Here is a 25,478-nt window from a genome sequence, read left to right on the forward strand (position 1 = left end):
CTAAGATATAACCCAGGCTAAACAAAGCCTGTCCTTGGCTGTTAGATCCCACCGAACGCCTACGCTTCTTTTTTTCATTCTGTGCTTTTTTTTCTAATTCAGTGTTCTAATGAAATGCTCCTGGGAGTGAAAGCTTGTTAATTGTGTGAAAAGAGACAATTCCTTTCTCTATTTTCAATCCTTGCCAGCCTGCCACATACAACAAATCATAAAGCAAACAGACCTTGTGAAAAGAAAAGGCTTCTAATGAAGCAAAGCCACTTGTTTTTTTTTCCTTTCACCTTCTTTATATTAACAATAGTTACTGTCCATGGTTAGGTCTATTTTCACACATCTGAGAGACTGATTCATAGGAAAAATGCAGGATGCATCACAATTTCTCAAACTGATCAATACAAATCATTTCAAATCCTTACTTTAATCCTTGGGTCATACAGGAATCAAATTGGAACTGGATGACCCAAACTATCAAAATGAAGGCTGGGATTCTTCAAGGCAGCAGCAAACCCTCTGTCAGGGCAAAAAACAGGGGGCAACTCCATTTCAGTGAGTAGTTAGACCCAAGGACACATGTTCACATACTGCTATCATAATGTTGCTTTATGGTATTCTCCATGAAATATACCACAGCGTAGTCAGGTACCTGATGTTTATTTACAACACCGACTTTGCACAAGGCTACAATATCTCATACTTACACACATAGGCTGGGTTCTGTGTTGACTGATGCACTGTAAATGGCACACATGGCTGACTGACTACACGAACTCACTACACACAGGGCTACCCTGAAGATGAGGCAGGTAACTTTGTACCATCCCATTTCATAATGTTATGTGATTATCTTAAAGGTATACTGCCTGTGTGGACTGGAGTTTGTAGCATTACATCTCAGAAGCCTTCCCAAACCCACTGTCAATTGAGACATGTAAGAGGTAATTAGTGATCATCACCCTTCATACCTCTACCTTCCAGCACTCACCTATGGTTTAGATCCTTCAGCAAACATGAATTAATGAGTGCATTCTCAAAAGGAGCCATTCCCAACTGAGAGATGCTGTCTTACAACACATGACTTCCAATCTCCAATTAGCCGGAAGATTATGAGGCTGGCATTTCCGACCCCAGGTTCTTGATCCCAAAAGCAGGTCCTCTGCTTCCAATTAAATGCCTGAGTAGTACTTGATTCGATTAAATTTCTGAAAGTAGGGAATGTGAGGTGCTTGCTGACTCTCTGTCTAATGTGTGAGAATCCGCAAAACTGCACAAACATCACTCGACATATTTACCAAACTTTCAAAAGTAAGTTAAATCAGAAAGTTCCATCTTCTACTCAAAATGCAACTTTGGAAATACCCTAACTCCTGGAGCTCTGACAATTTCTTTGCACCATGATTTATTTTTGCAAGAAATAAGATAATTAATGACTTGAATCCACTCATTAAAATGAGATTTGCTTTCTCCCAGTTTCCAGTGGAGAAGATCAATCAATAAACATATCCAAGCACTGTTCAAATATTCATCACTGTTACACAGTCAGGATCAGGAAATACCTTATCTCTAACATTACTATTTGTTGGATGCATCAACACCGAGGCCATGGCCAGTTACATCTTTGGTAACTTGCATCCATTATCCACTTTATTCTTCTATTGGTCATATGCTTCAAAATCTGAGCATATTGGAGGGGAATCAGACTCCAATGTTCTCCATTTCCATCATTTTTCACAGTGACTGCTAGTATTTTAGTTGTCTACTTCTGTTTTTCTCAGCTTCCAATGGTTATCCTTGGGAAACTATCTTCTGCAGACAAGTTATGTTCCAGATAGGGAAGGACAGATGTGGAGCCAATCTTTACTTAATCTTCTTTTTATTTACAGATATATATACTGATGGGGTAGAACAGTGTTACGGTGGTTAGCACTGCTGCCTCACAGTGCCAGGGACCTAGGTTTGTGTGGAGTCATGTCTACTTGGGTTTTCTCAAGGAGCTCCAGTTCCCTCCTACTGTCTAAAGATGTGCTGGTTAGCTGGATTGGCCATGCTCAAAGTGGGGTTACAGGGTTTGGGATTTGCATTTAGGTAGGGGTAAGGCATGGTAATGATAATTAACTACCTACTTAAGTGCCTCAGTTGACAATGGGTTTGGGAAGGCTTCTGAGGTCTAATGCTATAGATTCCAGTGCTTTGGAGGGTGGCTCAGGCTTGATGGGCTGAATGGCCTCTTTCTGCATGATACAATGTACAATATTACTAGCATCCAACTCCTATCCCAATTACCACAGTTTTAGTCTGTGCCTATTTATAAGAATGCGAGTGAATCACCAGTTAATGCTCACTACTGACAAACAGTTAGATGCAAATTATGTATGTCGATCATGTGTTATTAATGATAGGACTGTTTTAGGACTGTTTCTTTAAATTTAATCTGTTCTGCCTTCTGCCTGACTGTAAACCTGGTTTGATGGTTAGGGATCAAAGGAACATTCAGATTGTTTTACTGACAGGAATGTGAAGGGTTTTATGTTTGGAGGAAATGATCAGTGTCTTTGAGTAGACCATGAGTGATACTGAGTGTATCGAAGTCCCAAGAAAATATTAAGTTGTTAAGTTGGGATCAAGTTGTTAGCAATTTTACTCCTGCGTTAACTATTTAATTCTAAGATAAAAGGTTGTTGAAATCAAAAAGATGAATTAGCGTTTCTATCTGGATACAGAGCCTCAGAGAAGAAGGTGGAGGGAGCCATTTTGTGAGATTGGGTTTTCATGTAACCTAAGAATAGGCAAACAGCAGTTGGCAGATTTTGCCTTGTGTGGTTTGCAGTCATTTCAGACGTAGAGTGTGAGAGATACAAGCAACCAGGCATGAACTAGAAGCAGAGAATCTGCTGAGTCTATTGTCCATAATGCAGAAATAGTCGAAGCTCACATTCAGAATGAAGTCCAAACTTGTGAGGGGAAGTATAGCGTCATAGAGATCTACAGCATAGAAAAAGGCCCTTTAGCCCACTGAGTCTGTGCCAGTCGCAAAAAAACGACAAAACTATTCAAATATTATTCTCCATAACTTGGCCCATAGCCTTATGTGCTTTGGTATTTCAAGTATACATTTCAATTCTTCTTAAATGTTATGAGGGTTTCTGGCTCTACCACCATTACAGGCAGTGAGTTCCAGACTTGCACTGCACAGTGCTGAGGAACATACTCCTCACATCTCCTCAAAACATTCTGCCCTCACCTTAACTTCATGACCGCAGGTCATTGATCCCTCCATCGGGCAAAAAGTTTCGTCCTGTTTAACCTGTCAATGCCTCTCATAATTTTATATCACTTGGAGGTGCCAGTTTTGGACTAGGGCAGACAAAGTTAAAAAACATAACACCAGAAGACTGGAGGTTGGCAAATGTGGTGCCACTGTTTAAGAAGGATGGTAAGGACAAGGTAGGGAACTATAGACCAGTGAGCCTGATGTCGGTGGTGGGCAAGCTACTGGAGGGAATTCTGAAGGACAGGATTTACACGTATTTGGAAAGGCAAGGACTGATTAGGGATAGTCAACATGGCTTTGTGCATGGGAAATTATGTCTCACAAGTTTTTTGAAAAAGTAATAAAGAGGATTGATAAGGGCAGAGTGGTGGATGTGATCTATATGGACTTCAGTACAGTATTCAACAAGGTTCCCCATGGGAGATTGTTTCGCAAGATTAGATCACATGAAATACAGAGAGAACTAGCCATTTGGATACAGAACTGGCTCAAAGGTGGAAGACAGAAGGTGGTGGTGCAGGGTTGTTTTTCAGACTAGAGGTCTGTGACCAGTCTTCTTTTTGTGATTTATATAAATGATTTGGATGTGACATAGGAGGTATAGTTAGTAAGTTTGCACATGATGCCAAAACTGGAGGTGTAGTGCACAGTGAAGAAGGTTACCTCAGAATACAACAGGATCTGGACCAGATGGGCCAATGGTCAAGTGGCAGATGGAGTTTATCATGTAAAAACCATGAGAAATCATGTAAAAATTTCTAATTTGTTTTACAGTAGAGACCAATAATTGTTAAAGTTAAATTCACATTACAGGTTAAAGCTGGAAGAGTGAAGTATCACAATGTCATGTTTTAAACCTTGTTGAGTGCTTCCAGCCAATGGCCAAGTGGCAGATAGAGTCTAATTTCGATAATGTGAGGTGATGCATTTTGGGAAAGCAAATCTTAGCAGAACTTATACACTTAATGGTAAGGTCCTAGGGACTGTTTGTGAACAAAGAGACCTTGGAGTGCAGGTTCATAGGTCTTTGAAAGTAGAGTGGCAGGTAGATAGGATAGTGAAGAAGGCATTTGATCTACCTTCCTTTATTGATCAGAGTATAGGAGTTGGGAGGTCATGTTGAGGCTGTACAGGACATTGGTTAGGCCACTATTGGAATATTGCGTGCAATTCTGGTCTCCTTCCTATTGGAAGGATGTTATGAAACTTGAAAGGGTTCAGAAAAGATTTACAAGGATGTTGCCAGGGTTGGAGGATTTCAGCTATAGGGAGAGGTTTAGGGTGAGAGGGGCAAGATATAAAAGGGACCTAATGGGCAACCTTTTCACACAGAGGATGGTGCATGTATGGAATGAGCTGCCCGAGGAAGTGGTGGAGGCTGGCACAATTACAACATTTAAAAGGCTTCTGGTTGTGTATATGAATAGGGAGGGTTTAGAGGGATATGGGCCGGGTGCTGGCAAATAGGACTAGATTAGGTTGGGATATCTGGTTGGCATGGACGAGTTGGACCGAAGAGTCTGTTTCCATGCTGTACATCTCTATGACTCTATGACTCTATGACCAAGATATAGTCCAACAGGTTTATTTGGAAGCTCCCAAATAAATATGTTGGACTATTATCTGATGTTATGTGATTTTTAACTTCATACTTTTATACATCTCAGTCATGTCACCCTCAAGTCTCCATTGCTCCAGTGAAAACAACTCCAGTCTGTCCAATCTCTCTTCATAAATGAAACTCGCCAGTTCAGGCATAATCCTGGTAAATTGCACATTTATCGGAGGTAGCTGAAGGTAGCTATAGCTTAGTCTCAGATTGAAAGGCAGTACTGGGATTTGAAGTTATTTAACTAGGAAAGCAAAAATGAAATAAGTCGTCAGGAATAGAGGATGGATTTAGACTGATTCCAAGAGGATTGGTGCTCACCTAAGGAATGGTGAGACATATAAATGTAATGGGAGATTTTCAATCATGCTAAAAATTAAATTCATCTGTTTCCTGTAGGTTGAAATATACATTGCCTAAAAAAGAAAATAGACAGTAAAAAGGTTTAAAACATGACATTGTGACACTTCACTCTTCCAGCTTTAACCTGTAATGTGAATTTAACTTTAACAGTTATTGGTCTCTACTGTAAAACAAATTAGAAGTTTTTACATGATTTCAAATCCAGTGTAATAGGTCTGCTAAACTTTATATGATCAAGATTTCACTGTGATTTTTGATATTTTTAAGAACTATGTACAACATAAGTGTGTTTTGTGTTTTGTGTGATAAGAAGGGGAAGATATGGTTAGCCAATTTTAGGTTTCGTTGTTGAGTGTGCTTGTAGGTTGGTATGAAGAAGTCTGATGGTTTGTTTTTATTTACATGTATTTTAATGAGGTTTTAAAGCTCTTGAGGTGAACAGTTCAATGCTGTCATTCAGTGACCAGGGTGTCATGACAGTCAGAGAAAAGCAGATATGTCCAGAAAGTCAATCTATGTGGTATATGTCACAAAGTGATGGATTGCCGCACACTGGGTTTAAGTAACTTGTGTAGTTGCTCTGAAATTAAAGAAATAACGAGTTTAGTTTGCAGTTTGTTTTACATGTCTTAGGGACAGATACCAGATGAAGGCATAAAGTATCTGGTGAATGAACATAAATTTGCTGGAAGGAAACCATTTGTGGTTGTTCCAGTCTGAGTCTCTGGAGCCTTTGTGTGGAGGTAGGGTTAAACCTTGACTGAGGTTAGATTGGTTGCAATAATATTGCTGGAAAAAAGGGAATAATGTGAATTTAAATCCTTTTCTGATGTTTGAAATTAAATCTTTTCAACCTTTAATTTTATCTAATGTAATGTAGTTCATGTTTTTCTTGTTTAATAAACATTTCATTCTCTGTGTTAAAATTGAACTGGCAGCATCTTCTGAAAGTGTTCATTTTTTTAAAAAAACTAATTTAGGTGATTCCTTTCTGGGATCTGACTTACTCAATATTATAGCAACTGAGATTACAGTACAATATTTATTGAATCGCTGTTATTAAAGCTTTTCTTGCAAAGACAATATTTGTTTTTTGAGGGCTTGCTGCAGATAACAAAGATTTATTTAAAAGCAAGAGCAGAAAAGTTGGAAATATAGTAAAAGGTCAATTCTACAAAAATGGAAATGTTTGAATAATTGGCTCAACATTTGAACCTTGAGATAAAGCACAGATTAGGTTCGCTGGGCTTTGCTTGCAAATGAAGCTGTTTGAAATAGAAACAGAAAAGCAAAATCTTGAACCTAAATGCAAAGTGAAAGAGAAAGAAATGAAAAACAGTTTGAACCTGAAAGATGGTGAAAGGAGGGTAATTGTTAAAATCTGAATTAGAATTTCATTGAGTAAAGAGAAAGGAAAGCCTTGAATTGCATTGAGAGAAGGGAGTCGGGTACTGTGAACTGAACAGAAGAAGGCTTTGATTATGTGGGCAGGGAGTAACAGTCAAGTCAAATTTAAATTTTGGTTTGATTGAAAAAGGAATTGATTTTGTTTTGAGCTGGATAAAGATTGCTGTAAAGTTACAATGGGCACAAGAAATTTGGAAAATCCGACAATCTTATTAGGTGCTTTCTAAGAGGGTGGTGGAGGAGGCAAGTACTCTTGCAACATTTAGGAAGCAGCACTTAAACTGCCTGGGTAAGTTTTGGATTAAGAGCAGGTAAATGTAGTTTGGCATTTGTTGGTTGACGTAGACATGATGGGCCAAGAGTCTGTATCTGTGCTGCATGATTCCCTAACTCTGTGACTTTATGAAGATATTTTGATTTGCAAAACACTCGACGTCTATGAAATTCTTTCTGATGAAGAGATTGTGGATTACAATACAGTGAAGACTAGTCATTTGGTCGTACAGAACTTGAGTATTGTTGATACATTGTCAAAGTTTTTCATCTTGCACTCATCAAGTCAATTCATAAGAAGTATCCATGTAAAGGGAAAATAACAGTTGTGAGAGGAGAGTGCTGATCGATGGGCATGTGGACTCTGATTGGTAGAGGTGTTGCCATGGAGAATATACCAGTTAATGATGACTGACATTTATTTGCCAAGTTTTTTTCATGAGCAGTCATCATGAGGCATGGTTACAATAGAGGAACTCAAGGGCCATAGATGTAACTTAAACTAAGTTACAAAGCACTGGAGATGAACTAATTTGCCTCTCAGCTTATAAATGTGCATTTTTTTGCTTTTTTTTTAAGCTTTTTCCTTGCCCACCAAGGATTTCAACTTTGCCTATGGATGTCTATTCACTCTCTAGCTGATCATTAACCTGGCATCATTCCTACAGTTCATTGGCACCTGATGTAATCTGTAACTGCGCAATGTGACCAGTTTTCCCACTCGATGGAGCTTTTTGCCTCATACTTGCTTCTTTGCTTCTCTTATTAGGTCTGTTTTGCTATTAGTACTAACTGTGGATTCTCACTAGTTGACTGTGGCAGTGGGTTAGTCTGCTGTAAGCTGCTTCTGCTGCTGGCCATCTGCCCAAGTCACTCTTAAAGCTGTAACTAGGAGGTTCTTCTGGGTTTGCTACAATCAAATTTGCAATTTTATAATGATGCCTCTAAATTAAATTTTCCACAGGCACTTCTGGCATCACATAGTATGAGCTAGCTGAAACTTATGGCCATCATAAAGTAGATTTAATGCCAGCAATCTCCTTCTAGGTTTGGCTTCATAAGGCCTTCTTTGTCTAGTGTGGGAAAGGAAAGCTATGAGGTTGTCTAACAAGAAAAGGCTCTTGGTTTAAACAAGACCTATTTTGTTGCATGATAGCAATCAGGTACAAGATACATTAATCTTATAGGGTCCCTGAACAACATGTGCTATGGTGAATTTCAGAGTAGGGTCAGATGAGATTTCCAGTGAGGTCTTTTTTGCCAAGAGCAGCATCTCACTGCATTTTTTTACACATTTGCCAAGTGGCGAGGCAAGTTTCTCACAAGGTAGGTGATGAGTTGCCAATTAAGGGGAATTGGAATTTGTGAAATGCCTTATTAATGGCCAAAGTTGCCTCAGTAATGATCAGTTGCCTGTCTCACCAGACACGCCAAACAAGCTAGATGTTGAGAATTTGCAATGTGGACGTGAGGGTGGGTACTTCAGCTCACTGCTTGGTCTGAAGGACCTACATGTTGGATACCAGACACCAACATCTCAGGATATGCTCCATGGGCACTAGCAACTCACATCCTGAATTCTTGAACATTGGCATCCAACATGTGCCAACCTCTAAAAACCCTCTTCATGCATCTCTATTCTACTTACAGGATGCTTCTGTACTTCAACGTGGTACCTTGGAGACTGTGTACTCAGGGATGCACACCCAGCTCATGGACTAGGCCAGGCTGCATCTCTATGCATTTTGCTCTTTGTCATTGCACTCACAACCTCTGGACCTATCTAGATGCCCAAATGCATCCCATGCATTGTCTTGTCTTGTCTTTTTGCACTTCACCCCTTCAGTTTGCAATACTAGGATCATGGGTACTGCTGTATTGTCTCGTCATTTCACACAGGAACAAAGGCATGGAAGCCTAACATGTTTGTCAGTCATCCTCAAGTAAGTCAAGGGAAACAGCCTTTTGGCAGGGGGGGCCTGCATAATAAGTCAAGGGCAGCCTCTGATATCAGTCCAGGAGCATGGACACAGTCAGGAGAAAGGGAAGACTGCCAATGCTGGAGATCAGAGTCGAAGAGTGTGGTGCTGGAAAAGCACAGCCGGTCAAGCAGCATCTGAAGAGCAGGAGAATTGATGTTTTGGGCATATGGCCTTCATCCAGTCATTCATGATGAAGGGCTTATGTCTGAAACGTCGACTCTCCTGCTCCTTGAATGCCGCCTGACCAGCTGTGCTTTTCCAGCATGCATAGACACAGTCAATCAGAGATAAGAGATACCTGTAATGATAGAGTGGACCTTCTGTCCTACACTTCTGGACATTCCTCCAGTTGGTTGAGACAGCACTGACCAGGATGCCAACCTCTGACCAGGCACGGACTGATGAGGCCTTTGCTGCTGGTCCTGGAGAAAGAGGACATTGCATGCCTTCACCAACCTGTCCACCAGGACCTCCAGGTCATTACGTGTATTATCTCCCTGTCTGCGCTGCCTGAGGCAAATGTTAGGAAATACACAGGGCAGCTCCAGATTAACTGTGCTTGTCCGGGTGTACAACAGACTTTTAAAAATGGCCCGGTGCATGGGTTGCTGGTGAGAGGCAAGTTATTTGGAAACGGTGTTGTGACTTGGGGGCTAGAATTCGACAAGAGGGATGCCATAGGACCAGGGTACGTAGTTAATGAGGCAAAAGTGAGGACTGCAGATGCTGGAGATTAGAGTCAAATGTGTGGTGCTGGAAAAGCACAGCAGGTCAGGCAGCATCTGAGGAGCTGGAAAATTGACATTTCGGGCAAAAGCCCTTCATAGTTAATGAGGCAAATTTGGTCAAATACAATGAGAAATCTCACTAGACCTAACAGCAAAGATGCCGGCAAAAAAAAACTCAACACAACTCACACCAAACCAACTAAAACATTAGATTCAGACCATTGCTACTGAGACTACTGGGCGATGTCGGTGGTAAGTTCGTCTCTTTTGAGAATCTGAGCTATTCTTTCTTTATGCACAGAAGTCCTTATGATGTCACCAGATTAGGAGGGGTTTAATGCAGTCTTCTGCATTAACTCTTCCAGTGCTGTTAGCTTATTCAACAGTTTTGGCAGCTGAGAAAGGCTAAGAGCAAAAGTGTAGAAAATGTGGCCAACATAGTCAGGAGCCCTGCCAAACAGAATGAAAGGTGGGTGGGGATGGGAAACATCATTTTCCATTGAGGACAAGAAAGGAAATCTCAGACGCACTGTTGTGGGACAGATGTGACAAAGATGGAGGAACTGGTGGAATGGAGAAGATTCCTAATCGGTGTATCATGTGGGGAAATACCATCAACCTAGCTGTCAGAGTCACTGGGCTCATAATGAATATTAGTTGATAGCCAATCGGCAGAGAAGTTAGAGAAGTGAAGAGTCAGAGATTGGCAAGAGAGGAAAGAAAAGAGTCAAAAATAGTCAAGGTGCATTGAGGATTATATTGGGCACTGTTCTCACTCTCAATTGGAAAACTTAATTAATTTTGTTTCCAATTTTCACTTTTCTTGCAGATTCACATTGACCTCGCAGACTCTTTTGAAGTACAATCACTGTTGCTCTGCTGGCAAATGTGGTGATTAATTTGTACACAGTGTGATCACACAAGCAGCAAATGAGAAATGTTAGCCAGAACACCAAGAGTGCTGTCTGCTCTTCATTCACTATAGCTATGAAATCATTCATACACATATGTTTAGGCAGACACACTGACAATTATACAGCATTCTCTCGGTACTGTCTTCAACTATCAAGTCCATAGATTTTATAAAGTAGAACATGAAGAATAAAAACAATAAGTTAAGGCCTGGGGCTGAATCTTACCAAAGTGTCAGTGACATTCTCATTGAGTTTACGAAGAATTTCTCCTCACAAGCCAAGCGAGATTTCTCGTACTATCATTCCAAATGTTTCTTATTGATTACTACAACCCTTATGATACCACTCTTACCTGATGCTAACCTGATTCTCCTCATTGCTATATCCAGAGTCTTATTCCTGCCAGGATCCCGGGCAGTACTGTCATCTTTAAAATGCTGTTGTGAACCTACTCAAGCCCTGCATTTTGAAGGTGAGCTGAATAGTGCGTGAAATTTACCTGGACACTGCAGAGACCAGGCCAGTGTGGGCTCAGCATCTGTAGGAGTACCCAACAATGTAAGAAGAAGAATGAAGAATGATTTTCTCCACTCAGCCAGTAAATACATCCCAGAAAGGAGGAAAAATTCTAAGGTGAGATAAACGAATCATGGCCAACCAAGGAAGCTATTTCAGGTGAATTTCTGCAGCGCATCTTATAGCTGGTGCATGCTGCTGCTCCTGATCACTGGTGGTGGAGGAAGTGAATGTTTATGGATGAGGTGAGTATCAAGTTCGCTGCTTTGTCCTGGATGCTGTCAAGCTTCTCAAGTGTTTTGGAGTTGCACCCATTCAGGCAAATGGGAAGTATTCCATCACACTCCCAACTTGCCTCTTGTGGATGGTGGACAGGTTTTGTGGAGTCAAAAAGTAAAGTTACTCAGGGCAGGATTCCTTGCCTCTGACCTGCTCTTGTAGCCAATGTGTTTATATGGTCATTCCAGGGCAGATTAACTTTGTTCTCTCATGGGATGTGGATGTCACTGGCTGGCTAGCATTTATTGCCTATCTACAGTTGCCTTTGTGAAGGTGATGGTGGGCTGCCTTCTTGAACCACTGTTGTCTATGTACTGTGGGTTGACCCACAATGCCCTTAGGGAGGGAATTCCTGGATTTTGACCCAGTGATAGTGAAGGAACAGTGATATGTCAGATGGAAAATGGCTTGGAGGTTAATATGCAGGTGGTGGTGTTGCCATATATCTGCTGCCCTTGTCCTTCTAAATGGAAGTGGTTGTGGGTTTAGAAAGGATCTTTGCTAAATTTCCCAAGTGTATCTTGTAGATAGTACACACTGCTGCTATTGAGCATCAGGATGTTGATAGAGAGGGATTCATTGATGAAAATGCACTAAACTATGAAAATACTAATAATTATAACCAATACAAATTTCTGGAGACAAAGTCCTCTCTTCACATTGTGGACTTCCTCCAGTATGTTCCATGATACTCGTGTATTGTTGAATGGGATAGATTCAGAACTGATCTAGTGACACAAAAGTGGATACTCATGAGGTGTGTGCAAACTTATATTCAACATAACGCCATCTCTTGATCTAGTATATCCCTCGCAATACCATGACTATCAAGCCTGAAGATCAATCCTGGATAAATTAGCAGCGAAGAATGCAATTTCAGACATGCCCAAAAGTGAAAATGTAACACGTGAGTAAATGCATCCTAAACAACACAAGATATTTGCTGTATTGCTACAATCTAAAATCAAGTCAAAATTCTGCAATCCTGACACTTCAGCCTTCTATAGTAAGGGATAGTTAAACAACGAATGGGAGAAGGAATTCCATGAGCATCCCTATCCTTAATGATGGTGAAGTTGAGTATTGCTTTTTGGAGAATAATTTGCCAGTTTGCTGTGACACCTTCTATCCCCCATGCAGCCATGTTGACAGCTTGCATAAAAGCAGTCTGAGCTTCCATAGTGATGAGCCACCAGTATCTACGCATTCCATTGCAGCATCTATGCAGAGCAAGTGGAGGGATCAGGACAGGTTGTGAACTGTATGCCCTCAGCATATAGATCAAAGATTATTCTATATCATTGGATGATGTTGCCAAACCATACACTATGTATGAGGAAAAGTTGAGGGTAATGAAGAGACTAGGCCCTTGTGGGACTCTGGAGTTAACAATGCAGAGTGAAGTGTAAGTCATTCTGAAAATGCTTTGGCTGCAATTGGATGGGTTTGTTTGGAATCATGTGAGCGGCTGTCTCGTAAAGCTGAGAGAGAAATATACATGTTTGAGGAAAACAGACTAGTTGAATTCATCAGAGCAATAGAATGGCTAAGAGGATCAGAGGCTTGGTGCATCAGGGTGAAAAATTGATTGGAGATTTTCAAACAGAATTATGGGAGAGATGGATATTAATTTGGAAGAACATACCATGCTCAAGGATTGTCTTTACCTCTTTAATTTGAAAACTCAAAAGAAGTGCCTTCTGTTCACTGTAATTAACAATGTGTTAATAAAATGGTAAGACACACAGCAATGAGAATGCCATTTTACTTGGAAGAACAGAAAACCAGCAGCCAATTACAGCCAATCTGCTATTGTGGACCTTCAAATATCGCAATTGTCAAAACATTCAATATGAAATGTACAATTGTTGAGGAAAATGTATCTTACAGAAATCAGATTTATTCACAGAATCCAAGACCTGATTGTAATGCCTGTCTAGAGAAATTAGAGTTTATTTTTTGCAAATGGAATTTGGCTCACAAATGAGCTAATTGACATTATAAGTATGTCAGTATGTGATTAAAGTAATGAACTCAAGAATCACCTGCATGGAGGACTTGGCAAGAGTTCCAGCGGAAGTGGCACAGGATGTAGGAACAAAGAAACAGGACTAGGATTGGGCCATATGGCCCTTCAAGCCTGTCCCATCATTCCATACGACTATGAGTGATCTGGTTGAAGTCTCAGTTCTACTTGCAGTCTGCAGCTCCTGACCTTGTTTATCAAAACATCTATCAAACTCGGCCTTGAATAAATTTAAAGACCCAGCCTCTTTTACCATCAGATTTTCAAATGACACTTTGAGAGAAAGAAAATCTAATTTCTGGCTTGTGCGATGGAGGGGGTTTGGGGTGGGGGAGGGGGTGGTCCTCATATTCTCAGAAAGTGTCTATTAGTTTTAAGCCCCTGTTATGACAATGGATCAGGACCTCAAAGTTTTCTCAAATATTTTCTTTTAATTTCAGTCCAAAATATGTGGAATTGTTTTAAAGAGGACTGCTATGAAATGGGGAAAATAACCAATGGATGTAAATTCAGTGACTCTCTGACAAAGTCCTGAAGTCCATGAAATGTTGCATCTGAAAAATGTCAGGGAGACGTCAAATAGAGAGAGGCTTATCAAGAAGAGATAACAAGGGTTTGAGAGTTTCTTATCTCAGTGGAAAGCCATCTCTGTTAGACATGGCTATTCTATCCTCTAGGAATATACAAAAACAGGTGTTTAAAAGTGACTGCAACTGTGTGTGTGTGTGTGTGTGTGTGTGTTCCTCAAAATGTTCCTCCACAGACAGGAACTTCAAATTTTGGAAGTGTGGTCAGTGGTTCTCAGGTGGAATTTAAGGATGATCAAAATGATGTATTGGAGGCAGAGTTTAAATTGTAGCAGATGAAATTGGAATTTCAAAAAAAGTAAAGGAAAGACAAAGACAGGAACAGAAAAGAGACAAATGGGAAAGGGAGGAAAGGTCAAGGAGGAAGAAAGAGAGGTTCATGAAAAAATAGCAGGAATAGGAGTTTGAATTCACACAATCTGAGCGAAGGAGCAAGAATCCTACTGTGTTCCATGAAGACACCCTTAGCTCAGACTGAATGGTGGTTTCCAGATGAAACCTTTCCCTTGTCTTCTCCAATCAACTAGAAAGAATTGCTTTGGAGAGGATGACAGAAAACTAGACACCAAATTGGGGGAGGGATTGCTGGCAGCTTTCATGAGGAAATAAAGGGTGGTGTTGTGGTGAAAGGTGAGGCAAAGAATCCTGTGTTTCAATGGCTGAGAGGAAGAGGCATGCCTGGGCCAATTGCTGGAGGCTAAATGAAAAACATTTGGGGTTTGTCAGGAGAGATATGTTCTTTGCAAAGAATGAGAATCAATCAGAGAACATAACAGACCAGGCAAAGTCTCTGACTGCACTGCAAAAGCCTGGAAAGACATTCCCTGGTGTACTGCTTAGATTAAATTCCTAATTGTTACTGGGACTTAGTATCCAAAGAAAGGATGGCCACATTTCCGCAGGGTGAGGTGAACAAGCAGATAGTAGTACTGATTGATGCTGGAGCCAGACAAAACCTGCTGCTGGGTAAAGGCATGGGGTGCCAAGGTGTCGGTAAAAAGGATGGAAGAGGGTACATGCCTCTCTTTTTTTCTTGGGTGCATCTGGAATCTGTCTTGGTGGTAGGACTAGTGACTGTGGGAAACATTCCTACTGTTTATAGACAGGATCAGACTTGCCATTACTTGGCAGAATCAGAAGTAATAACATCCCCAGTGGTCTTCATGAAGCCTGTTGAGGGCAGGGAGACCAAACAGATACAGGAGAAAGTGGCTGATATTTTCCCTGGCTGTGTGATCATGTGGTTTACGGCTAGGCAAGCTCAGCCATTAGAGAGTGAGCTGGTACTGCAAACTGAAAACCCTCTGATCTGGTTATATTTCGGGAGTCAAGAAGACCCAAAGGAGGAAAGCTGCCCAACATGCTGACGGTTAAAAAAAATTAGCTCAGATTCTCCTCACTGAATTTGAGGCAGAAGCCAATGCCACATTAAAATTGAGGTGCTGATGAGGAAATCAAGATTCCCCTCACAGACCTGCACAGAGACATATCAAGTAGTAGTACCATCAAGGTACTATAGGGAAGTATGGTGCCTAGCTCATGAGATTTTGCTTGCTGATGCATGCTGGTATATGCAATACCATTTTTAATGGCCACAGCTCCACGAGTTTGGAGTCAGGTTCTACAAAATCTGGAATACCTGCCAGGTTGTGGAAAACACCAAGACCTGAATATATAAGGTCCCCACCAGCCTTTGAGAAACCATTCAGCAAGGTGTTGGTGTACTGTGTGGGATCCCAGATCAAATCAACAAGGGGAATAGTAGTATATCCTTGACATCATGGATGTGGCTTCCCATTTTCCAAAAGCTGCTCCTCTGACAACCACTTCTGCCAAGACAGTGATTCAATTCTTTACCCAGTATGGTATCCCTAGCGAGGTCCAGTTGGATCAGAATTCTAAGTTCCTGTCCAAAATATCCCAGGAAATCATGAGTAACCTGGGCAGGATCCAGCTGAAGTCTTCAGTGTATCGCCTGAAGTCACGGGGGAGTTAAAACACCATCATCAGACCCTAATAACTACAGTCAGGATATCCTGAAAGGAACACCCTCAAGACTAGGGTAAAGGATGAGGTTATCTTGTTTGCTACCAGAGGCTGACCCAATTTTGGGGTTTAGGTACCTAGCTCTTTAAAATGACATAAAAAGGTGAAGGAAATAGTCAAGAGGATGAATGAATGCTAGTGTTCATATCTAAAGGGCTGGAGTACAGAAATGCAGATATTATGCTGCAGTTATATAAAATCTGAGTTAGACCTGGGTTCAAATCCAGCCTTGATGACTATGACTCTTTAGAGTACAGGTAGTTCTTCTCTAATACAATGGTTGCTTTCTTGAGCAACCATGTGTTATGGAAACATCATGCTTTAGAAGCAGCACTTAAAGTATTGCCAATGTAATCACATTACAGCCAACACATGTTTTAAAAGTTTGTGCTTTAGAAATAGTGTCCACAATTCATCAATTGCATTACAGCGAATTCGCACAACCAAAATGTGCATTATAGCAGAACGACCTGAACTGTGGTCAGTTCTGGGCACCACACTTTTCGAAGAATGTTTTGGCCAAGATAGATTTCAACACAGGTTTACAAGGATAATACCCAGACTTCAGGGTTATGTTTTTAGGAGAGATGAGACAAATGAGCCTTCATTCTGTAGAATTTAGAAGGTTAAGGGGCAATCTAATTGACATCTTCAGGATATTAACAGGGAAAGACGGGTAGATAAAGATAAACTATTTCCACTGGTTGAAGATTCTAGAACTGGGGCATAGCCTAAGAATTAGGGTCAGGCCATTCTGAAGACATGTTGGAAAAAACTTCTACACACAAAGGGTAGTGGAGCTTTGGAACTCTCTTCCTCAAATGGCAGTTGATGTTAATTCAATTGGTAAATTTAAATCTGAGGAAGACTATTTTTATTATACAAGGATATCAAGTCTTATGATGCCAAGCAAGGCATATGGAGTATGGCCAAAGATTAGCCATGATCTTATTGAATGTTGGAGCAGGCTTGAGGGGCTGAATGGCCTACTCCTGTTCTTATATTCTTAATTTGACCACCTCCACATGTGTGGGTGTGTGTGTGTGTGTTGGGGTGGGGGGTTGTTTGTGTGTGTGTTGTGTGTGTGTGTGTTGTGTGTGTGGGTGTGTGTGTGTGTGGTGTGTGTGGGGGTGTGTATGGTGTGGTATGTGTGTGGGGGTGTGTGTGTTGTGTATGGGTGTGTGTGTGTGCGTGCATGTATGTGTGTGGGTGTGGGTGCATGTATGTGTGGGGGGTGTGTGTGTGTGTGGTGTGTGTTTGTGCGTGTGTCTCTTCTGTAATGAAGCAGGAATCAATCTTATTTCATTCATCCTAGGCTTACACAGATGGATCAGAACTCTGAAGTATTTCTATACTGGTTTTGAAATTTTAGAGCCAAAATATATTTTCTGTGAAAATGATGACATCTAAAGAAAGACTTCTGCGGATGTAAATTCAGTGACTGTCTGGCCAAGTCCAGTGTGAAGTCTCATTTAGTAATTAATAACCTCATTCTTCTTGTTAATTCAAGGTAGACTGGTTAAATTGACTCCTTTTCAAACATATGTTCATCTATATCTGAGAGAAAGGTATTGAGAAAAGAGGGGATCCTTTTTGAATCAATCTTGTAATCAATCGAGTGGGTGAATAATCAAGTTAGCCAGTCCATCTCTCCTCACCTAGGAGATGGATTATTTGGAGTAAGTCATTTCAAACAATAATCAATTTGGAAACTCACCCTCAGTCTACTTGCATCAGCCCCACAAGGGGAAATATCCATCTTGTCTAATCCCCCCAAGAATTAATATGGTTCAATTAGATCAACTCTCATTCTGCTCAACTCCAATGGGTATCGGACTAACTTGTTCAGCCTTCATCCCCGGAATTAGTTGTCTCAAACTTCTCTGAACCGATTCTAAGACAATTGTGATTTCATTTTTCAAATAAGGCCAAAACTTTTCTACCTTGGTATTGGATTCACCTTTCAATAAACGAGAACATTCCATTTGCCTTCATTATCACTTGTTGTAACTGGATATGACTTTATGCGATTCATATGCCAGCACACCCAAATGTATCTGTACTATTGAGTTCAGCAAAACGGACAGGTTCACATTTACCCATGTCTGTCAAATTTCTGCCCCTCATAGTTTCCCGATTATGTGAGCATTATTAGCACATTTAGCCACCACACATTCAGTCCCCTCATCCAAATCATTGATATGAACTGTAATTAGTTCAGGACCCATCGCTGATCCCTGTAATACTGCGCCTGTTGAAGCTTTTTAGCCCAAAGCCGACCTATTTATCCCTATCCTCTGATGCCTATTAGCTCGCCAATCATTTTGCACTTTGCCTGCACAGCCAGACATACCCAGCTTATATTAGTTCTGTCTTGCTGTACTGTTTAGCACAAACAGAAAGCTCGAAAGCTTATCATGATGTAAGCGAGCCTTAGGCAAGTCAGGGAGGATAATTTTTGCAGGGGAGGTCTAGGTGCTGTAGATCAAGGACAGCCTTAATACTGGAGGCTTTTTAAAATTTACTCATGGAATGTGGATAATGCTGGCTTGTCAGCATTTATTGCCTGTCCCTAGTTGCCCTTGTGAAGATGAGTTGCTTCTTGAACTGCTGCTCTGGGTTGACCCTCAATGCCCTTAGGGAGAGAATTCCATGATTTTGACACAACAACAGTGAAGAAATTATGGTTATATTTCCAGGTCAGGATTTTGAGTGGCTGGGAGAGAAACTTGCAGGTGATGGTGTTCCCACGTATCTACTGCCCTAGTCTTTCAAGATGGAAGTGGTTCTGAGTTTGGAAGGTGCTAATCATAGAATCCCTACAGTGTGGAAACAGGCCATTTGGCCCTACAACTCCACACCAACCTTCCGAAGAGTAACCCACCCAGACCCATTTGCCTACCCTATCACTCAACATTTACCTCTGACTAGTTCACCTAACCTACACATCCCGAAACACTATGGGCAATTTAAGATGGCCAATTCACCTGACCTGCACACCATTGAACTGTGGGTGGAAACCAGAGCACCTGAAGGAAACCCACACAGATATGGGGGGAATGTGCAAGCTCCACATAGACAGTCGCTCAAAATGGAATCGAACCCAGGTCCCCAGCACTCAGCTAACCACTGAGCCACCATGCCACCTGTGTCATGCTGTTTAAGTTCTTTGATGAATTTCTGCAGTGCATCTTGTAGATAGTGCACACTGCTGCTACTGAGAGTTGGTGGTGAAGGGAGTGGATGTCTATAGATGTGGTGCCAATCAAGTGGGCTGCTCTGTACTAGATGGTGTCAAGTTTCTTGAGTGCTGTTGGAGCTGCACTCTTCCAGGCAAGTGGGGTGTATTCTATCACATTCCTGACTTTATCCTTGTAGATGATGGACCGGCTTTGGGGGGCTCAGGAGGTGAGTTACTCACAGCAGTATTCCTAGCCTTGACCTGCCCTTGAAGCCATTGTACTTATATGCTCAGCCCAGTTGAGTTTCTGGTCAATGGTAACTTTCAGGATGTTGTCAGTGGAGGATCCAGTGATGGTGTTGTCCCTGATAATCAAGGGGTAGTGGTTAGATTATGTCTTTTTGGAGATGGTCATTTGCCTGCCATTTGTGTGGTGTGAATATTACTTGCCTCTTGTCAGGACCAAGGCAAGATATTGTCCATTTAAACATGGACTGCTTCAATAACTGAAGAGTCATGAATGGTACTGAAAATTGTGAAATCATCAGCAAATGTATCCATTTCTGACCTTAAGATGGAGGGAAGGTCATTGATGAAGTAGCTGAAGATGATTGGGCCTAGGACACTACTCTGAAAAACTCCCACTGAGATGTCCTGGAGCTGAGATGACTGATCTCCAACAATCACAACCACCTTTGAATGTGCCAGGTATGATTCCAACTGGGGACAGTTTTTCTCCTGATTCCCATTGATTCCAGTTTTACTAGGGCTCCTTGATGTCTCGATCAAAGGCAACTTTCCCCCTCCCCTACAGATATTATAGCTCAGTCTCTAACACACTGACACTCAGAGTCAGACAGATGTACAGCATGGAAACAGACCTTTCCTTCCAACCAGTCCATGCTGACCAGATATCCTAAATTTACTCAGTCCCATTTGCCAGCATTTGGCCTATATCCCTTTAAACTCTTCCTATACTCCTTGAGTCACAGACATCGCAGACGTGCTTGTTATGGAATACACTGACATCCAGAAACACCCACATTCTGCATCCTTACCATAGTGACACAGAGCAGTGAAGATGTACCAAGTAAGTTGACTCTGCTTTGTGCTTTTTTGGATGACTTTCACAAATCCAGGTAAGCCACTGTGTCAGAAGAGAGAACAGGTCAGAGAGAAGGTTATAACAGGGTACCTCTTAGTCTCAGTCACAAGCTCTCCACTGACAGTGTGAGAACGCTGAACTGCCCTTTCTTCAGTTTGAGTCAAAACGTCAGATGAAATCAGCTGCAAGTAAATAAAAATCAAATAGAAAAGAAAATGTTCCTAATCATGTAACTTAGGCCTATGGCTTTGATTACATTTAAGAGATGGACAACAAAATTTCATATGAATATGCTGGCAGATGTTAATAGTCAAATTATATATTTTCAAGACCTTAGGGTTTGAACCGCAACACAATTGTGAAAGAATAAATTATACATTACTTTAAGTGATGTAAATGATACAACTGCTCTCACAAATTATCATGATAAAAGGCATTGACATCCATCATCAGTTACACACTCACTGTCTCCTCAAGAAATGTCACTACCTAAGAGCAAATTTGCAGGTACTTTAGTGAAACATGGAAGTATAAAACAGTGCGTGCTTTCAGCAGCTTGGTCTCTTCAAAAATACTTTGTTGGAAAACCATGGAATTGAACTTGGATAAAACAAGATAGACTTCTCAAGCACTTGACAAATTCTATCTTTTCTGCATATTTACTGTCATATGTTGAGATGTTGTTAATATGCCACTGAAGGCAGGATGCACAATTTGCACGTTGCTGAAGCCCATTAGTCACTGTGTGCCTCTTGACATATGTGCTGCATCCTTAAACAGAATTTTCCCTTGAAAATTGCCCAAAACAGAATAGTAATTGGGCCAGCAGTGATTAAAATGTCAGAATCCTTTTGACATGACATGTATAATAATAATTTGACACCAAGTTCTGAGGATCCTATGTGCTTTTGACAGAAGTTCCATCTGTTTGTAGAACCTAGCAGGTTGGTATGAGAGACATTGGGGAAAGGTTATATTGAGAATGGGTGAGTAGCCAATTTTAACTGCAGTCACCCTGTTTCTATTGGCAGGTGGGGTTACTTTCAGCCCCGCTGTTTGTCTCTGCTGTCCCCTCAATGTCATAGAGTCATACAGCATGGAAACAGACCCTTAAATCCAACCAGTCCTTGCCAATCATAATCCCAAACTAAACTAGTCATACATGCCTGCATACGGTCCATATCTTTCCAAACATTTCCTATTCACACACTTCTCCAAATGTCTTTTAAATATTGTAACTGCATGCACATCCAGCACTTCCTCTGGAAGTTCATTCCATACATGAACCTTTCTCTGTGCAAAAAACATGTGTCCCGCATGTCTTTTTAAAATCTTTCTCCCCTCACTTTAAAAATATGTCCCTGAGTCCTTAAATCCCCCACCCTAGTGAAAAGACACCTACTATTCTCCTTATCTATGCTCCTTGTGATTTTAAAAACCTTTATAAGGTCACCCCTCAACCTCCTACACTCCAGTGAAAAAACTTCCGGTCTCTCCCTATAACTCAAACCCTCCATTCCCAACAAGATTCTGGCAAATCTTTTCTGAACCCTCTCCAATTTAATCAAGTGCTTTCTGTAACAGGGTGACCAGAACTGGACAAAGAAGAGACTGCACCAATGTCCTGTACAACCTTATTATGCCATCCCAACCTACACCTCATGTCCACAATGCATCACACTTACTGAAGCACTCCAAGGGCTTGCAGTGAATCCCAGCAGAGCTTAACATCAGAACTGTAGCCCAACATAGCTTTGTTTGCACAATATAACCTTTAAAATGCAGCACAGGCTTCTGATAAAAAAAATTCAGATGTGCTCTGCTAATCACCCTGCAAGCTTCACCAAACCATCTTGCACCACACATAGCACAACAAAACATAAGGGTTTGTTTGGACAAACACAAGGTCACATAGAATGTTTTGTCAAAATGAAGGCAGGATTATCATTATCAACTGAAATTTAATTACTTTTTGCTGGTTTGAGACACAGGAAAGCAAAATCAAGTGTTTATTTGAATTCTGAATAATCTTAAAAGCAGAAAAAAAAAGTTCCTCTCAGCACAACACCCAACTTGATAGCTTAAACATCAATTATTTTCCTGTTAGCATGTCTGCTCCCCCTACCCAGACCCCCACCCCTCACGACTATGTCTTAGTTGGTTAAGGTAGCATGTAATTGAGCAATAGGGAGACTAGATTGTTCTTATCTTAGCAAGAGCAGTGTTAGGGATTTCAATTTGCCACAATAGTGCTGAGGTAGTCATTGCAAAAAAAAAATGAGCTGTGGTTAGATTCCTCATCATTGCTGGTAATCTTAAACAAACAATAATCTGATTTTATACTGTATTTTTTTGCAACATCTCAAAGCATTCCACAAAGGCAAAATTTGACATTGAGCCATATGAGAAGATATTAGGACAAATAAGTTTCGAGGAATGCATTGAAGGAGGTAGAGGCAATGAGGTTTAAGTTGGGAATTACACAGCCCTTGACAGTTGAAGGCACTAATATTGGAGTGATTAAAATCAGGAATGTGCAAGAGATCTTCAACTTTCCCTTCTTCTTCAAAGTCCAGGAATCCCTCCCTCCATAAACGTCTCCTCTCTATCTCTTTACTTTATATGATACACCATAAAACTTAACTCTTGAACCAAACTTTCAATACTTACCCTAATATTGCCTTATGCAGCCTGGTGTCAAATTTTGCTTTAGAACGTTCATTTGAAGCATCTTGAGATTACACTAAAGGCCCTATATAAATGCAAATTAATGCTGTTGTTGGTTATAGTTCTGGAGAAGCATACAGAGGGATAGGACCATGGAGTAATTTGAAAACATGGGCGAGGTTTTTAAAATTGAGGTGTTGCTGGTCCAGTGGGCAGTGTTTACAATAACAATGGCAATGAACATGACTAGGGCGTAATGTGAGATAACAGAAAAACAGTATCTGCGATCATCAGATAAGTAGAAGACAAATATTGTTTGTACAATACCATCTTTAGTCAAATATGCAGATGTCAGTAATTGTACATACTCAGAAATGTAGACCAAATGTATACTTGAGTATGGTAAGAAATCTCCTAAAAGTAACTATCCATAACAGTATCATATACTAGGGTGTAGGTTTGATCACTGAGCTGTAGGTTTGATATCCAGACGTTTCATTACCTGGCTAGGTTGATAGATTTCGACTGGGACAACACATCTATCCTGGGACAAGCTAAGCAAAGACATGCCAGAGATATTCCTAGAGGCCTGGTACTCCAACCACAACGCCATAAACAAACACATAGATCTAGATGCCATTTATCAACCCCTCAGAAAACAAACAGGAAATGACATCACCACAAACCCCAGGAACCCCATCCAGGAGAAAGATATAAATAGAAAGCAGGAGACAACAGCTTCGCTTCACTTGGAGGTCGCCACTGATGATGTTACCTAGCCAGGTAATGAAACGTCTGGATATCAAACCTACAGCTCAGCAAGCAAACCTACACCCTAAACCTCAACCTGAGCTACAAACCTTCACAAACCTTGCAGTATCATATACTATTATATTCTATTGTAATACGTCCTGTCACTATGCTATTATGCAGTAGTTTGACCTGTTCTTGATGTCCTAACCATTACTGATCTAGCCAATTCAGTTCAACTGACATGACACTAAGATGTAGTTGAGCACTGTGCTATTGGCATACACAGCAGAACTGTCTACGCCGAGAGAGGATGTACCAGTGCAGTGCAACTGTGCCCTGGTTTTATCACCCTAGTCTTCAGAAACATGACCAGCAACCAGTTAACAATAGTAAAATTATTTCTCCACATTGATCTTACTGAGTTCTGTTGGGTTTGAATATTAGCCTCCTCTTCCTTGCAAGTAATCTGACCTGAACTGGAAGGCTCTTCTTTACATCATTGCTAGGTGCAACTTTAGCCTGAGATCCAAGTGGAGGAGCATCCATCTTATCAAAGTTGCTAAGAGGCAGTCATACCCTAGAGTAGACCCAGGCAGGGACTTTTAAAATGTTATTTTGATTGCATGCTCTTCGAGACTTCCCCAACCCAATTGCCTTGATGCACTTCAGTCTTTCTACTTATTTGCATTGCTTGGACAGATGCTGTGAGAACTGAGTTATAGTTGAATTGAAATGTTTTGTGCCTTTTAGCTGACCATCTTGTCAATGTTGATGGGTTCAAGAAGGATTCTGACACATATGATAATTTAAACCAAGCAGCATCCACTCCAGTATGCCACCTTCTCAAGGTCTTGCATGTACCATAAATGCCCCCTTTAAAATTGCACCCTGTGATACTGAAATCCACCCAAGAATGTAAAAGGTAGCCCAGGTGTCCATGAAACAAAACTGAACAAGGCTATCAGACTTCTTCTAAATTATCAACCAATGGAAGGAGTTATTTTGCACTATCCCCTGAGATAATTTGACAGACCAAAGTAGTATATGTTCACCTCTCATCCCTTTTAATGGGAAGTGAGCATCGCCAGTGTTTACAACCACAGATGTTCATCGCGAATTAAGTTTGAGAAGGTGGTAGCGAGCTGCCATCTTTAACCGTGATCCTTTAACCTTGTAGTGTGGGTACATTCACAGTGCTGTTGGGACTTCCAAGCTTCTAAACAAGCTACAATGAAAGAATTGTTCTAAGTCAGGATGGTACAAGCTTGGAGGGGAGCTTGGCTTGGTTACAGTTGGGGCATCAACAGTAACAATAACAACCAGGACTGCAGATGAGTTATATAATTTCCTACTGCAGCCAAAGTGGCCAAAAATGGAGCCTTCACAAAAGAGTAACCTACTCAACGCAGGTGGTAAAGGATATTCAGCCAGATAAATTACTGTAATTTAAGTTTCAACAAGTCAGCTGTGAAAGAGAAAAAAATAACTTGTTTTTACATTGTCTCAAAACATTTCATGGCCAAATGTACTCATTGTTGGTTAACAGGGAAATGTTTCAGCCGAACCCAAGCACCTTTAAACCTGGAGAAAACAATACATATTGCTTAAATGGGGAAACTAGCTCCCAGTGGGGGTGTCATTTTAACCGAAATTCAGAAATCGTAATGTCTAATTGACAATAGTTTTGCTTATAAAGAATGATTATACACGGACAAATTAAGAAACATTTATCGCTCAAAAACAATCTTCAAAATCAGGAACAGAAAGATCGTAG

At 40.9% G+C, this 25,478-nt stretch overlaps 1 protein-coding gene across 11 annotated transcripts in view; it reads right to left on the reverse strand.

Annotated features, from left to right (window-relative positions):
* The window catches only part of ptpn5 (protein tyrosine phosphatase non-receptor type 5), a 245,750-nt gene that overhangs the window by 92,331 nt on the left and 127,941 nt on the right, over positions 1-25,478 (reverse strand). The window contains exon 1 of one of the 11 annotated variants that reach the window (XM_072592044.1): positions 20,238-20,312. The exons of 9 other annotated variants lie outside the window; for them this stretch is intronic. The gene's annotated coding sequence lies outside the window, so the exon portion shown is untranslated. Of the gene's footprint in view, positions 1-9,200; positions 9,224-20,237; positions 20,313-25,478 lie in introns of those variants that run through there. One more of the 11 variants, XM_072592045.1, reaches the window with a different exon arrangement.

This window comes from Chiloscyllium punctatum, chromosome 22 (genome assembly GCF_047496795.1).
Source record: "Chiloscyllium punctatum isolate Juve2018m chromosome 22, sChiPun1.3, whole genome shotgun sequence".
Lineage (NCBI taxonomy): Eukaryota > Metazoa > Chordata > Chondrichthyes > Orectolobiformes > Hemiscylliidae > Chiloscyllium > Chiloscyllium punctatum.